This window comes from Oryctolagus cuniculus, chromosome 10 (genome assembly GCF_964237555.1).
Source record: "Oryctolagus cuniculus chromosome 10, mOryCun1.1, whole genome shotgun sequence".
Lineage (NCBI taxonomy): Eukaryota > Metazoa > Chordata > Mammalia > Lagomorpha > Leporidae > Oryctolagus > Oryctolagus cuniculus.
The window spans coordinates 34,863,468-34,878,823 of record NC_091441.1 but is presented as its reverse complement, the minus strand read 5'-3'; the positions used below and the strand labels follow the sequence as shown (position 1 = coordinate 34,878,823).

The 15,356-nt window shown below is 42.5% G+C and overlaps 2 pseudogenes; one reads left to right on the top strand and one right to left on the bottom strand.

The window, feature by feature from the left end:
- Nucleotides 1-1,982: 1,982 nt before the first annotated feature.
- Nucleotides 1,983-9,295, bottom strand: LOC100356968 (Y-box-binding protein 1 pseudogene; annotated as a pseudogene).
- Nucleotides 9,296-9,584: 289 nt separating this feature from the next.
- LOC100357223 (small ribosomal subunit protein uS5 pseudogene) lies at nucleotides 9,585-11,075 on the top strand (annotated as a pseudogene).
- Nucleotides 11,076-15,356: the final 4,281 nt, after the last annotated feature.

Here is a 15,356-nt window from a genome sequence, read left to right as displayed (position 1 = left end):
TTCATGATTGGGGGCGTGATGCTCCTGAGAAAAGTTTGGTCACAGTAAAGAGCTGACAATGATAATAAGTCCCTGGATCTGCCATGTGCACAAGACACAGCCCCTCTTTCTATGGGGTGGTGACTGTAAGAGTAGCACTATGTCCACACCACACAGTCCTCTCCACAGGTGATTGTCTTCCCCATCTTTAAACTAAGCAAATATACTAAATTATCCCCCATGGTCATGATCTCTCTTTCCAAGTAGTATGCCACCCATATGTAGGACTGTCTGGCCTACAGGTGAAATGATTTGGTCAGTTTCTGCCAAGACAACCACAGGTGAGAATCAAGATTCAGTAAATCTGTAGCAGGCTGATTTTTAAGCTGACAATTTTGTATGGCTCATGAATGATATTATAAATATCCAAATGGCCTTTGGTAGAAAAAAGTTTCTCCACCACTGAAAAATTTTCTTTTCCTTCTTCAGAAAATTATACTGTAAACAAGACTAGCATTGGCAAAGAATTCTCAGTGTTGAAAGTTCTGAGTTTTTAGAATTTTATATGAGATGTGATATTTATTTAAATGTTTTTGTTTCTTTGCTGTTCTTATTCCATGATGGCTAGACAACTATCCTTGAGTTTGCTTATCTATTTCTGTACCATTCCATTAATCACTCACAAAATCATTAATTTTCCTGTGTACTATTGCCTCCTGAGGTTTGCTATTTCTGAGTCAATAGAGCTAGAAGCTAATATATATTTCACAAACATTGCAAGGAAGGGGGTTTAGGGCATGAATCAAGATTTTCCTTTTTACTATAAGATGGGCTATAAAATTTCATTTCTTTACTATATATATATTTAAGAAATAAACTCTCATATTAGAGGCAAGCCTATCAAACAGAGTTATGTTCACACATTAAACAATTGAAACCTACTGTGTGCCAAGCACTGTAAAGGAGAAGGAAGAAACATGAAACATAGGTTTAACCTCAAAGTATTTACAGTGAAGAGGGAGACCAAAAACAAGCATGCAAACAGGTGAATGAAGATAAAAATCTACATATTTTTCTCTAATGAAAGAAAAAGCGTTGTAAAGTAGAACTAAGTGGACAAGTGAATTGTACAGACAAGATTTGCCACAGACTTTGAAAGTAAAGTATATTGTTTCAGGATATAATACATATGGAAGGCTTTGAGGGAAAATCTTATTTCACATATTAAAAAGAGATTTATTTATTCATTTGAAGGGCAGAGTTACAAGGTGAGAGAGAGAGAGAAATGCTTCCATTCACTGGTTCACTCTTCAAATGACTGCAACATACAGGGCTGGGCCAGATCTCCCTTATGATACAGGGGCTTTCAACACTTGGGCCATCATCTGCTCCTTTCCCAGGTGTATTAGCAGGGTGCTCAGTAGGAAATGGAGCAACTGGGACTTGAACTGGCACCATTAAGTCTACCTCTTAAAGTATATGGATAGGGTTGGGAAGGAAGGGTATAAGGTGGACTTCTGAGAAAGGTCTGACTATTTACATGAGGGTAACAAAATGCATGGCCCGTGTCTAGTAGAGGCTGTATGAATGGGAACACCAGGAGATGGAACCAGAAGAAGGGGGAAATAGAAAATAGGGTAGAGGAATCTGGACCACTCTTCAGGTGATGTGTGCACAGAGCTAGGGCAATGGAGCTCTGCTATAGGAAGATATTTTGAGTGGCAAAAGGAATGAAGAGAGCATGAAAGCAAGGAGACCATGAGATGATGAGAATGAAGTAAGAGTGAGTGAACAGATATAAACAGATGTGGAGCTCTGGAGAAGGTGAGAGAAACCCCAGGAAGAAAATTGACTGACTCAGCCATCCAACCTCTTCCTGTCCCCATTACACAAGTTTTCAGGCTGTTGCACACACTGATTCCTCCTTTTGTCATACTCTTCTCCCATAGTTTTGTATAGCTAGCTTTTTCTTGTTTTCCATGCTGTTAAAAAGCTCTCTCTCTCTCTCTCTCTCTTTTTTTTTTTTTATTATTTAAGACCTTTATTAGCAGGTGCTTTCAGTTTGTTGACTTTTTTGAAAAAATCAAGTTGTAAACTTTTATTACAAATTAAAAATGAAGTTCTTAAAAATCTCAACTTGACCAGATATGAAACAATTTAAAAACCTTTAAAGGTGTATTGAGAAAAACCAGGCTTTTTTAAAAAACACATTTGTCGTTACCAAAAAGAGACATCTTTAGGTAAAAATAATAAAAACCCCATGCTGCATAGATAATGCAGATAGTCCTAGTAATCTGGTCAACAGGCAAAAAGCAAGCACTTAAGGTCTTCAGCTCCAATCTTTTTTTCATTTCTTATTGCTGGAATTTCATATTCATTTCTTCTTGTTGGATGACTAAACCGGATGATGGTAGAGATGTTAAGCCGGCATTTACTCAGCCCCGCCCTGCTCAGCCTCGGGAGTGGACGAATTCTCAGCTGGTGGATCGGCTGCTTTTGTCTCTTTGCCATCTTGTGGTTTAGGGTTATCTGGGCATCTGCGTCGGTAGTTGAAGTTGCGGTGGTACCGACGCTGAGGTGGCTGCTGACCCTGGGTCTCATCTCCTTGGTTTTCCTTATCTTCTTCATTGCCGTCCTCTCTAGGCTGTCTTTGGGAAGGAGGACCTCTGCGGAATCGTGGTCTATAACCTCGATACATATTCTGTCTCACTGGTCTACCTTGTTCTCCTGCACCCTGGTTGTCAGCACCTTCCATCACTTCTCCCTGCACAGGAGGGTTGGAATACTGTGGTCGACGCCCATAGGGTCTCCGCATGTAGTAAGGTGGGAACCTTCGCCTGCGGTAGGGCTGGCGTTGTTGGGCCTGGCCTTCGGGAGTGCTCTCCGAGCCCTCATTCTTTTCCCCACTCTCACTATTCTGGTAATTCTGCTGGTAATTGCGTGGAGGACCCCTACGACGTGGGTAGCATCTATAATGGTTACAGTCTGCTGCATATTTACTGCCTTGCACTGGAACTCCACCAGGACCTGTAACATTTGCTGCCTCCGCACCCTTTTCTCCTTCAACAACATCAAACTCCACAGTCTCTCCATCTCCTACACTGCGAAGGTACTTCCTGGGGTTATTCTTCTTTATGGCAGTCTGGTGTACAAATACATCTTCCTTGGTGTCATTCCTGTTGATAAAAAGCTCTCTAAAATTTTTGTTAAGTTAAACTGTCTTGTTCTCTTTGTAAATTATTTTACTATAAAGTTATCTTACTTATTATTCCTCCACTCATTTTCTCAAAAGGTTTATTTATTTATTTGAAAGGTAGAGTGACAGAGGGAGGAAAAAAGATCTTCCATTTGATGGTTCACTTTCCAGATGGCAGCAATGGCTGAGGCTGGGCAGGGCCAAGCCTAAGTCAGGAGCCTGTAGCCTCTCCCATGTGGGTGGCAAAGGTCCAAGCACTTGGGTCATCATCTCCTGCCATCTCAGGTGCATTAGCAGGGAACTGAATTGGAAGCAACTGTGATTCGAACCACTGCTGTGCTGGCTTAACCCACTGCACCACAATGCTGGCCTCTCACCACAATGCTTGCTTATAAAATTACTCCCTCAAATACATATAAGCTCCACAAGCAGAACTCTTGGCTGCAAAGTCTCATCATGATAATTTACAGCACCTAGAATAATGACTGCATGTAATTGGTGCTCAATAAATGCTTGTTGATGAGAGAGAAGACTGAAGGAGAAGGTGCAATGGTGTAAGCATAATTTCTGCAGATTGTCATCCACATTATTATTACGTGTAAGGTGTGATAATGAGTTTATGCTTGAAAAATTGCAAATTAAAGTTTTGGTGCCAATGAGAAACAGAAGATGTTACCCCTAGGAAATTAAATGTTGCACAAAAGAAAATATATGAGAATCTTAGTTCCCTTATCCAAAATGCCCATAGGACTGATGAAAAATTATTTCAAATCCACTAAAAGAATGTTTCCTACAGGTTCTAATATACCAGCAATATCTCCCAAGGTCCCCTTCCTTCCAATGCCAATATTCTCATAATTTTAAGTTACTGAATTCATAATCCAAATCAATATTCTTTTCATATAAGTGCTCAGCCAGGATAGTCATACAGTTATTCCACTAAAACTCCCAATGTCTAAAATATTTATGGATGTTACCATAGGGACCAATATTCACAGCCTGTTTCAAGAACCACATAATTAAATATATCTCATAACTTTATACACTTCAGTTTTTGTTTAAAATTTTATAGCAGAAATCTCTAATTTTTAAAAATAAGCATTGCAATGTGTGCTAAGACTGAATTGGGTATCTTTTGTACAATCAAGCATTGTGCAATGAAAATTCAGAAATGTGAGCGTAACTTCGGGTTAAACTATTCATTTGTTTTTAACCAAGGAGTGACCAAATCAAGATAAAAGTCTGAAATTTTTATGTCCCTTTTGCTGTGTAAAATAATATCATGAGTAGAAGGCATCTCAGGGATGTCTGTATGCTCATATTTCAATCTGATGAGTAGGCTCCAACTGAATCTTATTAGGAGGCAGTAGAGTCAAAGGTCATCCACACCCAAGAAAGGGAACTGAAGAGTGTGAATTATACTCCTGTGTTTGTAGTAGGTGGAAAATGTTCATTACATGAGGGTAGGAGAGGGAGGGGAGGATGAATCAATGACTCACGCTGACTAGTAGTGATGAAAATTGCTTCTTAATCCAAGCAGGACTTATTTATGCTTAGGTGAAAAAGCCAGAAACCGAAGTTTGATTATAAAAGGTTATGGTTTCCTGTTTTGAAAAGATTTGTTCCCATTCATTCGCCACTATTCAAAATATTCTTAGCAGGAATCTAAGCATGCTGCGAGGATCTCAAAAAGAAGGCTTAAACAGTCCCATTCAAGAGATAGCTGTGCCTTAAATGCACAGAACTGCAGAAGAGTGGTATCATGGGAACATTTGTTGAGGAGCATAGGAGGTGGGGGATTGAGCAGAAGGAAGGAAGCAGTAGCCCCAAAGGAAGAGTGTGGAAGAAGCAATTCAAGGGTAAAAAAGAAGACCATGCTTAACTTTGTAATTTTGTTCCTAAAACCTTGCTCAAATGTCACTTTCTTCCAAAAAAGAAAGGAAAAAGGAACCTTAAAACCAAGGAAAATAACTTTGGCAGTGTTTCTATTTTCTACAAAGTCCTGCAGTCCAGCCTGAGAAAATGCCTTTGATCTGGAAACAAGTTAGATAAAAATTCCCATGGGGTAAAGCTATTGTGAAGTGATTATTGACTTTCTCTCTCTCTCAAAAAAAAAAAAAAAAAAAAAAAGCCACCTATACCTTGTACAATTGCACAGTCAGTCTGGCTATTAAGTTCTGCATTAGACATGACTCAGAAGATCCAGTGAAAGTACTTTTACTATCAGGTGAAGAACTGAACGCTCCACAGCCTATTTAACATAGACGAAAGCAGAACTTCAGGCAGAAGTAGAAGTTTATTGCTTGATCCTATTGTCTCATCTTCTAAGGTGTTTATAAATAGCTGATAGGTTTTATCTCAGTGACAAAGCTAGGATTTTTCTCTTTTACATGACATGAAAGGAGTTTGACTTTCATTTTCTCTGTGGAACTTGGAGCCTCTGGATGATGTTGATAACAACACCTTACAAACTCATACAAGGCATGCCCCTTGTCTCTTTTCTAGAAGCAATGACTACTCATTTTCATCTATCAGACTCTGGCAAGGCAGTGCAACCAGTGAAGTATTAATAAATGATGTTCAGTGTTAGTTGACAATGATAATTGCAATGGCGATGATAATGATGATAGTGAATTTAATTTGATTCAAAAATAAGTCTGTGTGTGTGTGTAAAATATATTTCAAATTGTATTCATTCTTGAGCAAGGGTCTTTCTGAAGATAAAGATGTCATGTTTTTATGCATACTCTGTAAAAAGAAAGCTTCCAGTTTCCTATTTCCCATATAAAAATTCTAGGGCAAGATTGTATCACCAATGCTTACATTTAATTTTAATCAGTAGTCATTTCTGAGGTACACAATGAAACGCTTCAGTAAAAGTGGTGGGAAAATTTATTGGTCTATCAGTCATTGCAAAAAAAAAAAAGACTTCTGTCGCTCCCCCTCTTCGTGGAGGAACGACATAGGACCCTGCGCTGTTCTTTCGTCTGCTCGGCCCTCCCCGGGTTTGCTGCTGGTTCTTCCCGGGTTGGCTACTATCCCTTCCACCTCCGTGGAAGGGCAGTTCCCCCTGGCCACATTCCCCACTTCCGCAGGGGAGCGGCACACCGCCGGCCAGCTTTCTCGGGGGCTGCACGGGTTCCCTTAGATGTTCCCCATAGATGTTCCTGGTGCATGCCGTCTCTCTCCTCCTTTATAGTCCTCCTCCGCCAATCCTAACTCGGCTGCCCACACGCCGAGTACGCTGCTCTCCTCCAATCAGTAGCAAGTCCTACAGTTTATTGGTTGAACTGGAGGCAGCTGTGCGGAAGCTGTTTACTTCTCTCCCAGCGCCATATTGTGGGAGAGCAGATGCATAGAATAAGTCTTAATTCCAGTAACTCAGTCTAGTCCGGTTTGCTCCCCACAGATCCCCCTTTCTTTTTATTTTTGGCGTTGATACGCGCCTGTCTTCGGTGTCCCGCGGCACACACTCTGCTCTACTTGCTAGAGTTGCCACAGGCTCTTACAAGTCCTATCAATCAGGCAAACCGAATCCGGGTCCTCTCTTCGCCATGTTGTGAGGAGGTTTTTAGGCGCTGATGCGTGCCTGTGTTCGGTGACCTGCGGCTCACACTCTGGTCGAGCCGCCTGCTGGCGCTTACCGCCTTAATTAGGCAGACCGAATCCAAGCCTCCTAATTGTTGTATTGTGGGGGAAGCCTTACTGATGTTAATTCGTGCCTGTCTTCGGTGACCTGCGGCGCATAAGCTGCTAGCCGCCGCAGGTGCTCATCGCCTCACTTAAATCAGGCAGACCGAATCCAAGCTTTCTTATTGCCATGTTGAGGGGAGGCCTTTCTATTTCTCTATTTCTCTATCTCCGGGCATTCCTATTTCTCCCATTCCACTTCTATCTTCCAGCATTCCTATTTCTCTCACTTTACTTCTAAAACTTCTGTTTCTCTTATCCCTGCGGCTTCCCGGCGGCGCTCGCCCCGAGGCTGCTTCTCGGCACCTCGCCCCGCAGCAGCTTCTCGGCACCTCGCCCCGCGGCAGCTTCACGGCTCTGCGCGGCTTCCCGGCGCCTCGCCCCGCCGGCGGGTTCCCGGCTCTGCGCGGCTTCCCGGCGCCTCGCCCCGCGTTCCCCATCTATTCACGCCCCGTGCTCTCTCTGCACGCAGCGGCTTCCGCGAATGTTTCCGCCACCACCGGCATTCAGTCCAAGTTCCCCGGACTAACCTGGCGAATTTCAACCTGGCGGCCCACGTCTCTGCCTCTGGTTCCAGATCTTCGCCTCTTGCTCCCCGGGGTGACTTGAAGAATTCCAAGGTGGCTTATATCTCCGCCTCGGCCTGCACTCGCGGCTTCATCCTCCCTAACATTTTTCTCTACCCGGTATGTTTCCTTAAGTTTTCTTCCAACAATATTCCTCTCATTTCTCCTGGCTTCTCCCCACAGTCCGTATCCGAGTCCAAGCCTCCTCCAGGTTTCACTTTCGCTTTCAATCTCCTAGCTTCCCCGCCATAGTCCGCATCCGAGTCTATGAAAGCTTTCACTTTCGCTTTCAATCCTAACTTCTTTCCCACAGTCCATATCCGAGTCTATGCCTAGGCTTTCAATAGCTTCTTCTGGCACCTAGGCTCTTTGCTAGTCTCTCTCTCCGGTATTTTCCCACTTCTTCCCTCCTAAGTTTCCTATCCGAGTCACGGCACCATTATGTCGCTCCCCCTCTTCATGGAGGAACGACACTAAACCCTGCCTAGGCTTCATATCCGAGTCACGGCACCATTATGTCGCTCCCCCTCTTCGTGGAGGAGCAACATAGGACCCTGCGCTGTTCTTTTCGTCTGCTCGGCCCTCCCCGGGTTTGCTGCTGGTTCTTCCCGGGTTGGCTACTATCCCTTCCACCTCCGTGGAAGGGCAGTTCCCCCTGGCCGCATTCCCCACTTCCGCAGGGGAGCGGCACACCGCCGGCCGGCTTTCTCGGGGGCTGCACGGGTTCCCTTAGATGTTCCCCATAGATGTTCCTGGTGCATGCCGTCTCTCTCCTCCTTTATAGTCCTCCTCCGCCAATCCTAACTCGGCTGCCCACACGCCGAGTACGCTGCTCTCCAATCAGGAGCAAGTCCTACAGTTTATTGGTTGAACTGGAGGCAGCTGTGCGGAAGCTGTTTACTTCTCTCCCAGCGCCATATTGTGGGAGAGCAGATGCATAGAATAAGTCTTAATTCCAGTAACTCAGTCTAGTCCGGTTTGCTCCCCACAACTTCTTTTCAAACTGCATGGGTTACAGAAGTATGCTGAAATAGTAGATTTTTAACTTCTTCATAAATCTTTTCTCAGTCTCTAGGAATCTTCAACTTTAGCCTGTGCTGGGTTTCTTCTTGAATACTCAGAGTTACTGCTATTCTGGTCCAAGTACAGGTAAGATAGATGAATTTCATGTGTGGTTGGAAAATTTCCTTTTATTCCAATATGTTTTGAAAATTCCAATAGTAGAGGCACTGATAGGTACAAAAAGAAATTAAAACATAAGAAGAATCCATGCTTTCTTGGTTGTAACAGGGAAATCACAGAGTAAGACTTATTTTTTGTAAAAGGAGTCGAGATTTTCCAGAAAAAAAAAAAAAAAAGCTTTGCTGTGAAGGAGGGTAGAGAGCATTTCAGGAGCGGAACAGCTTGTGAAAATGCTTAGAACTGGGAAAAGGCAAAATATGAACTGAATGGAATAGCAAAATGATCAGAAGGTCAAGAAATTATGACTAGGAAGAACTCCTCTCAATATAACTTGGAAAATAAAGGGGCAGGTAGATTCTTGACCATCAACTAGATACTAGGACCCCTGGGAATAAGAGCTTTTAATTAGACTGTCCCATTATTAATGAAATCTTCAGTGATTCTCTGCTTGGTTTAAGCAGCACAGTTAAAACAATAGAGGAAGCAGCTTTGTAGAATTAAATAGTATTATCAAAATGGGAATAAAACAAAGTATATACGTTTCTAATTTCAAAATGCAGATCAGAGGGTAAATATCAAATGGTAATATCTGTATTTCAAAGGCACTGTTTATCACTAGTTTGCAACTTACTATTATTGGACTATTACTTCGATGATTAAACTTTTCAATTATGTGTTGCATTGTACTAGGCTTTATACAATCATTAATTAGTTCACTCACATAAAACCCAGTGAGGAAGCAGAGGGATTTTATTACCCACTGTTTCACAGATGAGAAAATAAAGGCAACAAGGTTAAATGGCTTCCTGAATTCTTCCTATCAGGTTGAGAGCCTGCAGGAAGGGAATCTGGCCCCCAGCATCTCCTGGCCTGGTATAGCTTCCTCAGTTCTACTCCTCCTCACGCTCTCCACTAATTGGGAATAGGTGCCCCTGGTGTTCTTGAAAATTAATAATGTTCGGAGCTACAAGATGTATTTCTTACAGTCTGTGTTTGTTTATTTCTGGTAATTAGCAACCATCTGCTCTGGAGATAAGGGTATTTAGGCCCACCTTTTTTTGAAGTATTGATTCCAAGAAGAGGTCCTTGCTATCATGGAAGCACAGCCTGACCAGAACTTCAGGTCCTCTGGAGAGATGCAGGAGGTTGCGTGTCAGACACTCCACAGGAAAGCCAATTGTAGTATCCCTTCCCACGTCTTGGTGCCTCCCCTTCTCCTCCATCCTCTTTTAATCCATGCTTGCTTTTTTAGTCAGAGTTCTCATCAGGCTAATAAAGAGGGTACTGAAGAGGCAGTGTGGTCTCCAAGACCTCAGCCCTTTTACCCAAAGACTGAACACAGTATATTTAAGAGGATGATCCACACTCACAATTTACTTGTTAATTCACCAAAATGGCATGGAACTGTTCTTGAGGACTGAAGTAAGAGGAACACAGCAGGAACATAAAGGAGCCAGGCATGGAAAAGCAGTTCCCTGGCTACCATGAGTGTTGCCAGTAGCCACTTAGTGGTAGTGTTTAGCACCTTCTGGGATGAAGAACTTGCCACTTGGCCTCTCTGAAATCAGTCAGACTAGAAAAATACATGGAAGAACTTAAACTCTGCTTCTTCTCCCAGAGAATACCAAGTGGTAGATGACGCTGGAGGGCCCAGAGACCCTGGGAGCACTGGAATGGGGGTCTGAGTTGGCTTCCATGGAGGTTTCGGCAGTGACAGCAGGGGCTATGGCTGTTGCTGGGGTTGGGCCAGGGCTGAGGACAAAGAGTTGCTCTCTGTCACCAAGCTGGGCTGCCTGCTTAAGGACATGAAGATCAAGTGCCTGGAGGAGACCTATCTCATCTCCCTGCCCATCAAGGAGTCAGATCCTTGACTTTTTCCTTGGTGTCTCCCTGAAGGATGAGGTTTTGCAGATTATGCCAATACAGAAGCAGACACAGGCTGGCCAGTAAACCAGTTTCAAGGTATTTGTTGCCATCAGGCACTACAATGGTCATGTTGATCTCGGTGTGACATGCTCTGAGAAGGTAGCCACTGCCATCTGAGGAGCCATCATCCTTGCCAAGCTTTCCATTGTGCCACTGCAGAGAGGTTGCTGGTGGGGAATAAGATCAGCAAACCCCACACCATGCCTTGCAAGGATGCTCTGACTCTGCTGTTGCCATATTCATGCTCCCCGAGGCACTGACATTGCATAGGCCTCTGTCCCAAAGAAGCTGTTGCTGTTGGCTGGCATTGATAACTGCTGTACCTGAGCCAGGGAATGCACTGCCACCCTGGGCAACTTTGCCAAGGCCTCTTTCAATGCTATCTTCAAGAAGCACAGCTATTTGACCCCCAACCTCTGGAAAAAAAGAAAGTGTTCACCACATCTCCCTATCAGGAATTTAATGACCATCTTTTGAAGACTCATACCAGAGTGTCTGTGCAGAGGACCCAGGCTCCAGCTGTGACTACAACATAGGTTTTCGGATAAGAAAATAAAGCGAAATAATCCTGCTAATAAAAAGAAAGAATTTAATGTGCAGATCTGATATGCAAGATGCAAACTCCTGGTTCTGTTCCTTGCTGCCAACTTGCAATGTGACCCAGATGAAGCAGTGCTTCCCAGGCTCACTGTGTACCTGAAGCTGAGATTTTGTCTTGCTTACTTAGGAGTCTGCATTTTTCTCACCTAAATGAATTTCTTCTTCCATTCTCAAGTCTGTCTGCCATTGTCTGGGATCTCCTTTTTTATCCTGATGATTCTGCTTTTCTAACACCCCTTTTCCATTTGCTGTCAGAAACCAGCACAAAGGACACCCCAGGCTTAAAGCTAGTAAAGTTGGAACTATCTGCTGCATCCTTCCAGGAATATTTGCATTTGTAAAGATGATGGTGATGGCTGAATCAATGAGATGGTTTGTCAGAGGAAAGACTCAGAATTATGGATGATTTACAATCATCTTGACTGTGGTGTACCCTTGCCTTGCAATTAATGATCTCTCAAATTCCACATTTAGTGACCTCACATTGGGAGCTAGACACTGTGTATGGTGGTAGTATTTACATGAAAATTGGTGAACCTCAGACATCAGGGCTTCTTTTTTTTTAACTTTTATTTAATGAATATAAATTTCCAAAGTACAGCTTATGGATTACAATGGCTTCCCCCCCATAACGTCCCTCCCACACGCAACCCTCCCCTTTCCCACTCACTCTCCCCTTCCATTCACATCAAGATTCATTTTCAATTCTCTTTATATACAGAAGATCAGTTTAGCATACATTAAGTAAAGATTTCAACAGTTTGCTCCCACACAGAAACATAAAGTGAAAAATACTGTTTGAGTACTAGTTATAGCATTAAATCTCAATGTACAGCACACTAAGGACAAAGATCCTACATGAGGAGTAAGTGCACAGTGACTCCTATTGTTGACTTAACAAATTGACACTCTGGTTTATGGCATCAGTAATCACCCTAGGCTCTTGTCATGAGCTGCCAAGGCTATGGAAGCCCCCTGAGTTCACCGACTCTGATAATATTTAGACAAGGCCATGGTCAAAGTGGAAGTTCTCTCCTCCCTTCAGAGAAAGGTACCTCCTTCTTTGATGACCCGTTCTTTCCACTGGGATCTCACTCGCAGAGATCTTTCATTTAGGTTTTTTTTTTTTTTTCCCCAGAGTGTCTTGGCTTTCCATGCCTGAAATACTCTCATGGGCTTTTCAGCCAGATCCGAATGCCTTTAGGGCTGATTCTAAGGCCAGAGTGCTGTTTAGGACATCTGCCATTCTATGGGTCTGCTGTGTATCTCACTTCCCATGTTGGATCGTTCTCTCCCTTTTTTATTCTATCAGCTAGTATTTGCAGACACTATTCTTGTTTCTGTGATCCCTTTGGTTCTTAGTCCTATCATTATGATCAATTGTGAACAGAAATTGATCACTGGGACTAGTGAGATGGCATTGGTACATGCCACCTTGATGGGATTGAATTGGAATCCCCTGGTATGTTTCTAACTCTACCATTTGAGGTAAGTCAGCTTGAGCATGTCCCGAATTGCACATCTCTTCCCTCTCTTATTCCCACTCTTATATTTAACAGTGATCACTTTTCAGTTAAGTTTCAGCACTTAAGAAGAATTGTGTATTGATTACAGTAGTCAACCAAAAGTATTAAGTAGAACAAACAAAAAAAAAATACTAAGAGGGATAACATATCAAGTTGCTCATCAACAGTCAGGGTGAGGGCTGATCAAGTCACCGTTTCTCCTAGTGTTCATTTCACTTTAACAGGTTTCCTTTTTGGTGCTCAGTCAGTTGTCACCTATCAGGGAGAACAGGGCTTCTTTTTTTAGAAAATCAAAGTTATTTTTTCTTTTTTTTAGAAAAAGATTTATATATTGATTTGAAAGTCAGAATTACAGAGAGAGGGAGAGACAGAAAGAAACAGAGACCCTCTATCTCCTGGTTCACTCTCCAAATGGTTGCAACAGCCAGGACTAGGCCAGGTCGAAGCCAGGAGCCAAGAGCTTCGTTCAAGTCTACCATGTGGGACCAGGAGAAGCACCTGGCTCCTGGCTTCGGATCAGCGTGGTGCACCGGCCACAGCGTGCCAGCTGCAGCGGCCATTGGAGGGTGAACCAACGGTAAAGGAAGACCTTTCTCTCTGTCTCTCTCTCTCAATGTCCACTCTGCCTGTCAAAAAAAAAAGTCTCCCATGTGGGTACAGGGGTCCAAAGACTTAGGCCGTTTTCCACCGCTCTCCTAGGTGCATTAACAGGAAGCTGGATCAGAAGTCATTCATTTGGGATACCTGCATTGCAGATGGTGGCTTAATCTACTTTGCCACAATGCAGCCCCTCTGGCTTCTTTCCTTGGAAAGCCATTTACCAGTACACCATTACCTTTAAGATCCACCGTGTAAATAATGGCCTGCTGTGTTGGCAATTATATGTGGTATTGTCTGGTTCCCTCTTTTTACTCACTATTCAAACTGTAAAATGTTCAACACACTGAACTGTAGAACTCACAATGTCCCTGGCCTGAGTGTTATTTGGGGCAGGTTGTAAAGTGGGCTTGAAAGCACCTACAATCCAACCTGAGTACCATTTTAAGTTGCTGGCATGTTCTTCGGAAAGGAGCTCAGCCATGTAACTGAGTGCTGTGAGGATTCGTCTCTGGTCTCTTCTAATCATCTACATAGCACAGACCAATGATTATATGCTAAACTTTCTTATCTGTTAGATGGAGACAATAATTTGCTCTCACATGGGTCTCACTGGCTTATCCTGAGAAGCAGATGAACAAATAACTTAAAAAGCCAGGAGTTGTACCTGTCTAGGATGAAGCACATGGGTTTGGGAATGAGAATGAATGAACTTGGTACAACACTTGGGCTTACCCATGATGAACCACATGACCAGCTACAGCTACATCAGTTCTAACATGCAGCTGTTGACACCAACTTATCAAGACGTATGGACGTATGTAATGATTGAATGAAGTAACCTTTTTTAAAAATAGTTATAACTCAATTAGAGGATGTTGCTATTATAAATAATGCTAAATAAAGACTTGAGGACATTATGATTATTTCATTTCAACATATGAAACACTCATCCTAGTGCTTGGTCTATAGTAAATGTTTAGTAATTTGTAAAATGGTTTTGAAACTAATCAGACTATTTTCAGTATAGTTAAAATTCAGATGATTGATTTATCTGATTAGCTGCACTCCTCAGAGGACAAAAAATAATTTTTGCTTCAGATAAAACATTTTTGGCAAAGTGACTGAAATTTGCCTTTCAAAAATCTAAAGAACATGAGTAAGTGAAGCAGGGTGGTAATAAATTGCCTTAATAGATATAAGACATTATAGATTTTCTCCTGGGGATGTGGGAATTGTCATAAAAAATGGCATTTACAATCTAATTTATTTGGGGGGTTACTTGTAAAATTCTCTCGTGTTCCCTGAATCTGAATAGGAATCAACCTATTCACATTCATACTGAATACAGTTGTATACTTAGATGATTCCTCTTAGAAATATGAATTTAGTCAAGTTACAAATTTCTTTACTTATTTATTTTGAAATTATTTCCTCATTTTTGCTTATTTTTAATGTTTATTTTTATTTATGTGAAAGGCAGATAGAGGGAGCAAGATCAATAGTGAGAAAGAAAGTTATCTTCCAGCCACTGTTTTACTCTCCAAATAGCCAACAGCACTGAGGCTGGGCCAGATTTAAGGCAGGATCCAGGAGCTACATCCAGTGTTCCCACTTTGGTGGCAGGGACTCAAGAACTTGAACCATTAATGCCGTTTCCCTCAATATGTATTCTCGGGCACCTGGATTGGCAACAGAGCCTTAATCCAAGGTACTCTGATATGGAATATGGACATCCCAAGTGGTGGCTTAACCTACTGTGCCCCTCAAGTTATTCATGTAAATAGTTTTAGGAAGGCAGCAGCCTCCTTTGCTATCACCCTCCTCATGGAAACAAATTGGAATTCATGGTTATCTGAGGGCATACTATTGAGGACACAGGCCTATAACTGGTAAGGAAAATATGTCCCCATCGAAGTAATTAATTCCATTCTGTCAGATTAATGTCTTACTCTTGAAGAGAGAGTAATCATGGAATAGTGATGAGGCCACCACACAAAAGGCTCTCATCCTCTATATAAACTGAAGAGAGGTGCTGAGCCTTCCTTTGAAGCAGAGGCAAATGTGGTTACTGGAAGGAGCCTCAGCTTTGAG